Source organism: Dendrobates tinctorius, unplaced genomic scaffold (genome assembly GCF_039654945.1).
Source record: "Dendrobates tinctorius isolate UK_male_01 unplaced genomic scaffold, ASM3965494v1 ptg000035l, whole genome shotgun sequence".
Taxonomy (NCBI): domain Eukaryota; kingdom Metazoa; phylum Chordata; class Amphibia; order Anura; family Dendrobatidae; genus Dendrobates; species Dendrobates tinctorius.
The window spans coordinates 24,392,043-24,400,954 of record NW_027361703.1 but is presented as its reverse complement, the minus strand read 5'-3'; the positions used below and the strand labels follow the sequence as shown (position 1 = coordinate 24,400,954).

At 43.9% G+C, this 8,912-nt stretch overlaps 1 protein-coding gene across 1 annotated transcript in view; it reads right to left on the bottom strand.

The window, feature by feature from the left end:
* Positions 1 to 305: 305 nt before the first annotated feature.
* The window catches only part of TES (testin LIM domain protein), a 167,052-nt gene continuing 158,445 nt past the window's right edge, over positions 306 to 8,912 (bottom strand). Inside the window, exon 8 of the mRNA XM_073573338.1 lies at positions 306 to 934. The gene's annotated coding sequence lies outside the window, so the exon portion shown is untranslated. The remainder of the gene's footprint in view (positions 935 to 8,912) is intronic.

Genomic DNA, 8,912 nt, shown 5'->3' with positions numbered 1-8,912 from the left:
CGATAGTTTGATACTATCAAGATAATGGTGAAGACCCTCATTCATCCATCAACTCGCCATGGCTCGAGATCAAGCCGAAGGCAGTTAAATAAATACATTTGCTGTATATGTAACTCTCTACCTATACGGAAGGTAGCATTTAATGATTGTGCTCTCCCACTGACTTCTTTTAACAAAAACATTAAAGATCAGTGCTTTAAGCCTGAAATATAAGTGAGATTACTGTTGCCAGAAATTTCTGGACATTCTGTAAAAACTTGGTATTTTTTTACCTTGTTCATAAAAAAAGATTTGATGAGTCTGTGAATTTTTAAAGCAAGAGAAATTTGTATAGATTTTTATTACTGTAATTATCATCATTTTATAGTTCTTAGTGAATGGAGCTAATGTCTTCATATACGAATTATGTCGCAGGAGGAAAAAATGCAATTAGTGTAGGGCACTGTCAGCACAGATGCGATGGATGCATGATACAGTAGACAATAAAAAATATTTATACATAATAAAACATTCATTTCGAAAATAGGACTGATAGTACCTGAATAAGAAAAATGTATACTCTAATAGTTTTATTTTTCTTTCTTGTGGCGCATTTCTGGAGTCGCGCTCACCTGATCTTTGATTTTCCATGTCTTCCACAGAGTTGTCTCTAGTTTTGGCACAACTAACATTAGTGAACGTATTTTCAGCCATTTTCCTAGCATTATTGTTACGGTATCACACTACTTTTCACCCCTTCTTAAAGTATAGGCAGACGTTGCAGATTAGCCTGCAGAATTTTCTGCAGAGAATCTGCATTTCTTGGCAGAAACGCTTGCGGTTTTCATGCAGAACTGATGCAGATTTCTTGAAGATTTCAATGCATTTTTGCTGTGCTGATTTGTTTGGTGGTTCTGCGAATGGATCCGGTCTGTGAACATTCTCCCTTATGCCTCTGGAGGAGAGAGAGAAAGAGAGAGAGAGAATATATATGTCAGACTAAAAAAACGGTGCTGCAGATCCGCAAAAAGAATTGAAATGCTGCGGAAAAAAACACGCTGCAAATTTGCGCGGATTTTTCCGCAGCATGTAAACAGCAATTCTTAATTTACCATTCACTAACATTGGCTGTGCACTACACTGCGGATTTGATGCAATTCTGTGTGTCCAAAAACGCTGCGGATCCGCATCAAAATCCGCAACGTGTGCACATAGCCTAATACTTTGTATATCAGAATAATGAGTTGTAGACATTTATCACTTATAATGATAACGAAAATTAAAAAATAAGAGAAAAGACATGTACGAAAGATAGGTTGCCCTTCCTAAATTTAAACAGTATAAATATAAAGTATATTATTCCCATAGTCCTGGTTATGAAGGCTAAGCTGCTAATGCGCAGGTGTTGGCAGCACCAGCTTGGAGGAGGAAGGAGGAGATTTTTTTCTCAAGCAAGATGGCGCTGCTGACGCAAGCACAGTAGCAGCTGTCGGATCACCTCTATGTACACCGATAGCTGCTACTGCGCAGGCGCGGCGGTCACCATTTTCAAACTGATTTTTTTAGATTCCTTTTTCTATCTGAATAACATCAACCATATGTATTATTGGGACATTAAACACACAATTATGCAGCAGAGAAGGGGCTGCAGCTGACGCCAGCAGAAGGGTTTTTTTTTCTTCAGTATGTACAATTATTCATTATGTAAACTAGGGGGCAGGTCAGTGAGGGAGCAGTAGCCTGTCACCAGTCTGCATTATGAATATCTAATCAGAGCACCACATGAAGGCCCCCTCACAGGCCCGCCTGGGGGCACGGGCATATCATTAACTCAAAACTGAAAATAGATGTTAAATAACAACCACAAGACTGATTTCATCAACCAAGGTATCATTTTAATCAGTATAATGGCGTCAACCTGACAGTGTCTGTAGGTTACTGTGCACAATCCTGCTGACAGGATCACTTTTAGTCTCATGTTTCCGCACTTAGTGCAGATAAAGGTGCGGCCTCCCTTTCTTTAAGCTGGATATTACTTTTTCATAGCTTGCCATTTGCTGTGTTTCCATATTCAGGACCCGGTTCTGCTCGACCTTTATTCACTTTGACACATGGTACGGTTTTACTACTAGAGGTTAGGACTATCCCAATTTGGGTACACTTTGATGTTTGTCGGATAGCTTTTACACTTTTTTTTAATCTAAAATAGTGTTTACTAAGTACTTTATGTTATTTATATGCACTATTGCTTTTACTTATTTACTTACAGCAGGGTATAAGTTCGTTTTTGTTTCTCTCTTAGGTTTTGAAATGATATTATGTTACAGCAAAACAATTGGTTTATTTAAAAAAAAAATATCAGTAACATTTTCTCCAAACTGCCCTTGAACTATGTGCTGTAGCTGAGCTATGACTAGAATTTGATGCGTGCCCTTTCCTTGCACAGACGCCGGTCTGTTAGTCTTTTGTTTGTTATGCCATGTAAACAATCTGCATCTTTTTGGAATATTTCCCAATCTGTGCTCGAGTCTGTTCTCTATTTGCTTCACGTTACACATTCCCTTCATTTAATGGCACTTAGAAACTATTGCCATGGAAAAAGTAAACTGTCAAAAATAAAAGCTTCACCTATACTAGCAATAGCCAATAATGGTTCTGCATACCCTTCATAACCTACTGTAGTACTAATAAAATGCGCTTTTTGTCACAACTTGCTGTTGTTCCATCTTTCCGGCACTGGCGCTGACAGGTATGTTAAGCATTTCAGGAAGAAGGTCGCTCATACGTTGAAAAATGACCCTGAGCCTATGGAATTGAGATGAACCTGATAGATGCCCCTATTTACAATTTGGCTGCTATTAGTTTTTCCAGCAGAATACAACCTTAGGCATGTCCGCCCCTCCTTGAATTCCTCGTGAGTAACCACTACTACGTGAATAATATATGCTCGCGGTTCTGAAAGTCTACGCGCCACACGTGGAAATTGACGTTATACAATTATTAAATGTAGGAAGTTGGCCTTGTTTCCTTATTTTGCAGAAACATGAAGTCATTGTGTTATCTTAATTTGTCAGACGCTGCTCAAGGGACTGGAACTAAATGGCTGAAAGCCAAAATAGCGAGATACCGAATAGCTAAAGCATTAGTATATGGACAAATTAAGAACAGTCACTAATTGGTTTTTCAGCTGAAGATATCAGATTATATTGGCCGAGTGGAGGTAAAAAAAAAAATGGAAACCCAAGTCTTCAACAATGGGCTTTGAAATTAATCTCTGTTGCCGTTTTTTCAGGTTTTACAGTGAAAACAAAGGCAGGGGTTCTACTTCTCCGTCAGTATAAAAAAGCCTCTGTTTTAGCACTTAAGCAACTCTTGAACCAGGCTTCCCACAGCATCCCTGCCAAATCTACACAAACTTTCCTGGCTGGCATTCAGGAAACTACAGCTCGAACTGTAGGATGGAAAGTTAGAAATCTTTGCCTAGATACGCTGAAACATATACAAACAGTTCAGTGTATGGCAATGATTCATTCTTCTGGACAGCCTCAGTAGTATGCAGGGGATTCCTGAACTTCTATAACTTTTAACAGGGAGTGTATCACTGTTATCATTAGGAATCCTGTGAACAGTTACCAGGACATTGCAAATAAAAAGCAACATTTTAGAAATGGTGAGCAGCTTGTGCTGCGTCACGGCTGTGAGCACTGTGCAAGGCCGGAGGTTTTGTGGCTGGAGACCTCTGTTTGTGATCATAGAAACCACACATGTGTTACTTTTGAAGGGAGATTTCTAATTTGGGAGCAGAAATGATGACATCACTATACTGTCATCTGTGAGAATTTAGAGCTTTAGACACTGACATGAAATAAAAATGCTATTTTACTTACTCATATATGGGGGATCCCATCTGTAGCTTTTCCACGAGGACTGTTGAATGTTCTTGAATGAAGTTCATGATATTTGCAACAAAACTTATTGTAGTTTATGTCGTTGGATGGGTAAGAGAGTGGGGAAGATGTTCCTGGGTTTGAGAAAAATAAAGGGGTATTCCCATCCTCAAGATCCTATCTCAATATGTAGTAGGTGTAATAATAATAATATTAGCAAATACCTCCAATTAGAAATGTAGTATAGTTCTTCTGATTCACTATGTCACTTACCCCATGTGCAGGGCATTGCAGGAGGGTGGTTACAACCAATCATAAAGTGACAGTTAGTTTGATAGTTGTTAGTGGTCATAGTCATGGATACCTAACCTACTGCTGTAAGCAACATAGCGAATCAGAAGAACTTTACTACTTTTCTAATTGGAGGTATTTGCTAATATTATTATTATTATTATTATTATTACACCTACTACATATTGGGATAGGGTCTTGGAGATGGGAATACCTCTTTAATAAATGTTTTATATGTAAGGGATGGCATCACAATCTCAATCAGTAATGTATGAATTATATTACGTCTTCCATCCCTCCCTAGCTGACATGCACCTGACATTATGGTATGAGGCATGTTGTTGGGCATGACATAGCGTGGTGGGACCCTCATGACCCACTTTTGCAGAATAGTTTTATTGAGCACTCAGAGTTAAAGCACCATTTCTTAAAAGCAAAGTGGTGCCCCAGACATATCTATACAGAGCAAAGAAGACAGCACAAAAAGCTGGATAGAAATAACATCATATTTAAGATACTCATAAATATATGCTCCAGCTCATTATAGGGACAATGCAGGACGCACTGCAAAACTATAAATATAAACCAAATTAAAAAACAATGTCAAAAGTCCAAAGTGTATTGTGGTTAAAAAATCACAAATCTTTATTGAAAAACCAGGTAAACAAATGTGGCTTGAAAACAGTGACACATGTAAAGACAGCAGAGAAATGGTACACAGTATCCCCTAAAAAAGTGATGTCAAAATTATGACATAACCTGGTAATGCGAATAAAGTAACATTCATATGGCCACAAAAACAACCACAAAGGGCTGAGTATAAATAGATAGCCAGCCAGTAAAAAATGTAAGGAAAAATCCAAGGCTGATCACCAAGAATGTTAATATACAAGTTTTAGAGCCATATAGAGCACATAACCAAATCAAATACATACCAGGATAGAAAGGATGCCGTACACCACACTCTGCCAACCTCAACAAATTTCTTCCGAAACGCACGTTGGGGTTGGCAGAGCTGCGAGCTATAGCACACGTAGTGGTTACACTTGGAGCAGGCTCTGTTTTACACACAGAGCTACAGCATAAACATATGCAATAGTAACGCTGGAGCAGGCTCTGTTTCACACACAGAGCTGCAGCATAAACATATGCAATAGTAACGCTGGAGCAGGCTCTGTTTCACACACAGAGCTGCAAGGGTAAACGTATGCAATAACAAGGCTGGAGCAAGCTCTGTTTCACACACAGAGCTGCTGCATAAACATAAATACAACACGCTTAGTCTGTTAACCACTCACAGAGGCTCAGCGAGACAGACGCAGTAATCGGTCACAGGAGTGGCCTATGCTGGCAGGACACACTCCGTCTAGACCTACCGGGAGTCTGTAACAGAGACATTGCAACTGCGAACACTCTCTGAACTGCGCACGCAGTGCGGCCAGGATAGTGCCGCAGGGAGGCACCGCTGAACAGGAAGCACGATGAAAGACGCTTAGCTGCTGGTAAAGCTGAAGCTTGGGCGCCCTGGCACTGGCGCTAATACTGGCTGGACACAATCACTCACACAAACGTAATAACCAAGGAAGGGGGTATTTAATGAGTCATTCACCAGTCCAAGCATCCATCAGCAAACACACAGCAGCAAGTATGAAAATACTAGCGCATGGCGGAACGGTCATGCGCACTTTTTATAGTGTACGGGACCTGCCGGAAATCTCCAGAGCCTTGAGCAGAACCAATGGAATCAGGAGCAGGACCTGAGCACCTGACTCCTGAACTCCAATGGGAGCTCGTCCCATGGGCATGCTCCGAAGCTGGGAAGAAGGACGTAGCCTCTGGAGACAAATGTGAGGATCTGGATTGCTGCATAGGCATGGTAGAAACCAGATTCCTAACATTACCCCCCCTCCTAGGGCCCCCTCCTCCCTGAAACCTCCGGTCCACCATCCTGTGCCCAACAGTGGCATAGGGCTCAAACTCGTTTAAAGGCGAGCTTAGTGTCCTGGTAGGTGTTACCGTGAACCAGGACACTTGGATGGCATTAGTGGAATCAAGGTCACCAGATTTCAGAAGGGAAACTTGAGAAATAACTGGAGTGGGCGCTGTGGCAGAGTGCCGCCGTGAATCGGCGACCGTCACTGGTCTCCGCCTAGGAAGGGTGTCCTGAGCACAAGAGGTACAGGCCTGGATACATTTTTTGATGTCCCAAGCCCTATGGGGCCACCAATATGCTCCGGCCAAGAGCTTCGAGACTTGCATGTAGCCTCGATGGTGAGACGTATTGGACGCATGCGCCCAGGCGAGTACCTGAGCTCTAAGATGAGGAGGGACAAAGGTCTCGACAACCGGTTCAGACTCCGACCATTGCAGGGGGCTGGCTTCCGGAGAAACCGCACATACGTGGTGACAACCGCAAACGGATTCCTGGTCTGAGTCCGTATTAAAATTAGTACGAGACACCTCCATGGGCTCAGGGGGTAGGACCTCCGGCTCAAACAGCTCAAGAGGTTAAAAAAATTTAGGAGCTGAAACAACTCTTCGCTTGGAGTGAGCCCACTCCATACCGCGCTCCGAAAAACGGAGGTCGATACGTGAGGAAGCGGAAATCAACTCCTCCAAGCTGGTAGGGATCTCTCTAGTGGAGAGAGCATCCTTCACATGCTCTGCTAAACCTCGCCAAAAAATGGGGATAAGGGCCTTGTCAGACCATTCCAACTCGGACGCCAGTGTCCGAAAACGAACGGCATGCTGGCTAACCGAGAGTGACCCCTGGGTAAGGGCGAGTAGTTGCAGAGACGTGTCGTGCATGACCCGCGGACCGAGAAATACTTGCTTGATGGCAGATAGCAAGTTGGCAGCGGTCCGAATCTCGGGGTCACCACGTTCCCATAGCGGTGTAGCCCATTCCAGCACCTTGCCCGACAGTAGGGATATAATGAAGGCCACTTTGGGAATTGCACAGCCAGCAGCTCCAGGATCGAGTACTGGCTGATAAAACCCCTACAGGAGGCACCATTCCCAGAATATTTCTCGGGAAACGGGAGGCGGGTAAATGTCGGCGCAAGGGCGGACATGGACATACGACCTACCGCATCTGTAAGTGCTTGAACAGCAGCATCCGTGGCCTTCGAAGCAGGGAGAGCCCTCTCAAGGGTAGCCAAGCGAGCCTCGAGCTGTCGCACGCATTGTAACAATTGCTGCTGATCAGCCATCTCCAGCCAGACCCTGTCGCTAGTATTATGTTAGGAGCGGTGGAACGCACTAAATAAAATTATAATAAAGTGCGTTCACCGCTCGGGGTCCACCGCGCGGTAGATGGTATAACCACAGCTAGAGGATAGCTGAGCAAAGTAGCGGTGGTGTGCACAGGGTTAAAGGCGTCACCCAAGTGCACTGTGCAGGCTCTGTACACACACAGAGCCGTAAGCTATAGCACACGTAGTGGTTACACTTGGAGCAGGCTCTGTTTTACACACAGAGCTGCAGCATAAACATATGCAATAGTAACGCTGGAGCAGGCTCTGTTTCACACACAGAGCTGCAAGGGTAAACGTATGCAATAACAAGGCTGGAGCATGCTCTGTTTCACACACAGAGCTGCTGCATAAACATAAATACAACACGCTGAGTCTGTTAACCACTCACAGAGGCTCAGCGAGACAGACGCGGTGATCGGTCACAGGAGTGGCCTATGCTGGCAGGACACACTCCGTCTAGACCTACCGGGAGTTTGTAACAGAGACGTTGCAACTGCGAACACTCTCTGAACTGCGCACGCAGTGCGGCCAGGATAGTGCCGCAGGGAGGCACCGCTGAACAGGAAGCACGATGAAAGACGCTTAGCTGCTGGTAAAGCTGAAGCTTGGGCGCGCTGGCACTGGCGCTAATACTGGCTGGACACAATAACTCACACAAACGTAATAACCAAGGAAGGGGGTATTTAATGAGTCATTCACCAGTCCAAGCATCCATCAGCAAACACACAGCAGCAAGTATGAAAATACTAGCGCATGGCGGAACGGTCATGCACACTTTTTATAGCTTACGGGACCTGCCGGAAATCTCCAGAGCCTTGAGCAGAACCAATGGAATCAGGAGCAGGACCTGAGCACCTGACTCCTGAACTCCAATGGGAGCTCGTCCCATGGGCATGCTCCGAAGCTGGGAAGAAGGACGTAGCCTCTGGAGACAAATGTGAGGATCTGGATTGCTGCATAGGCATGATAGAAACCAGATTCCTAACAGGGGGGCTGCATTATTCTCTATCAAGGACCATGGGGAGTGCATTATGCTCAATGCTCATAATGGGACCTGCAGTATACTGTATTGAGGACTATCTGTACCCATCAGTCTTCCTCAGCCGAAGTAAAGATGTCGGGAAACAAGCGTCAAACGACTTCAATGTTGTGGATCACGCTTGTTTAACGGCCTGAACTCAGGGCATGTAAGTACAACAGAAATGTTTCTGTGTGATAGTGCAATATGTGAACGTTTGGGGCCCCACTTTAAACTTTCGCCCAGGGCCCCACTTTGTCTAAAACCAGCCCTGGATATAGTATATGCCAAATAGGTCAGGTGACAAAGGGCATCATTGACTTTTGCTGTAAATGAATTGGTTGGGGTATAGTGTATTAGTCTCTGGAAAGATTGAAAGATTTGTAAAGGTGTGTAAGGCCTCTTTCACACTTCAGTTTTTTGCATCAGTTATAATCCGCCAAAAAGGCGGACAAGCGGATCCGTTCTCAACTGATGTGA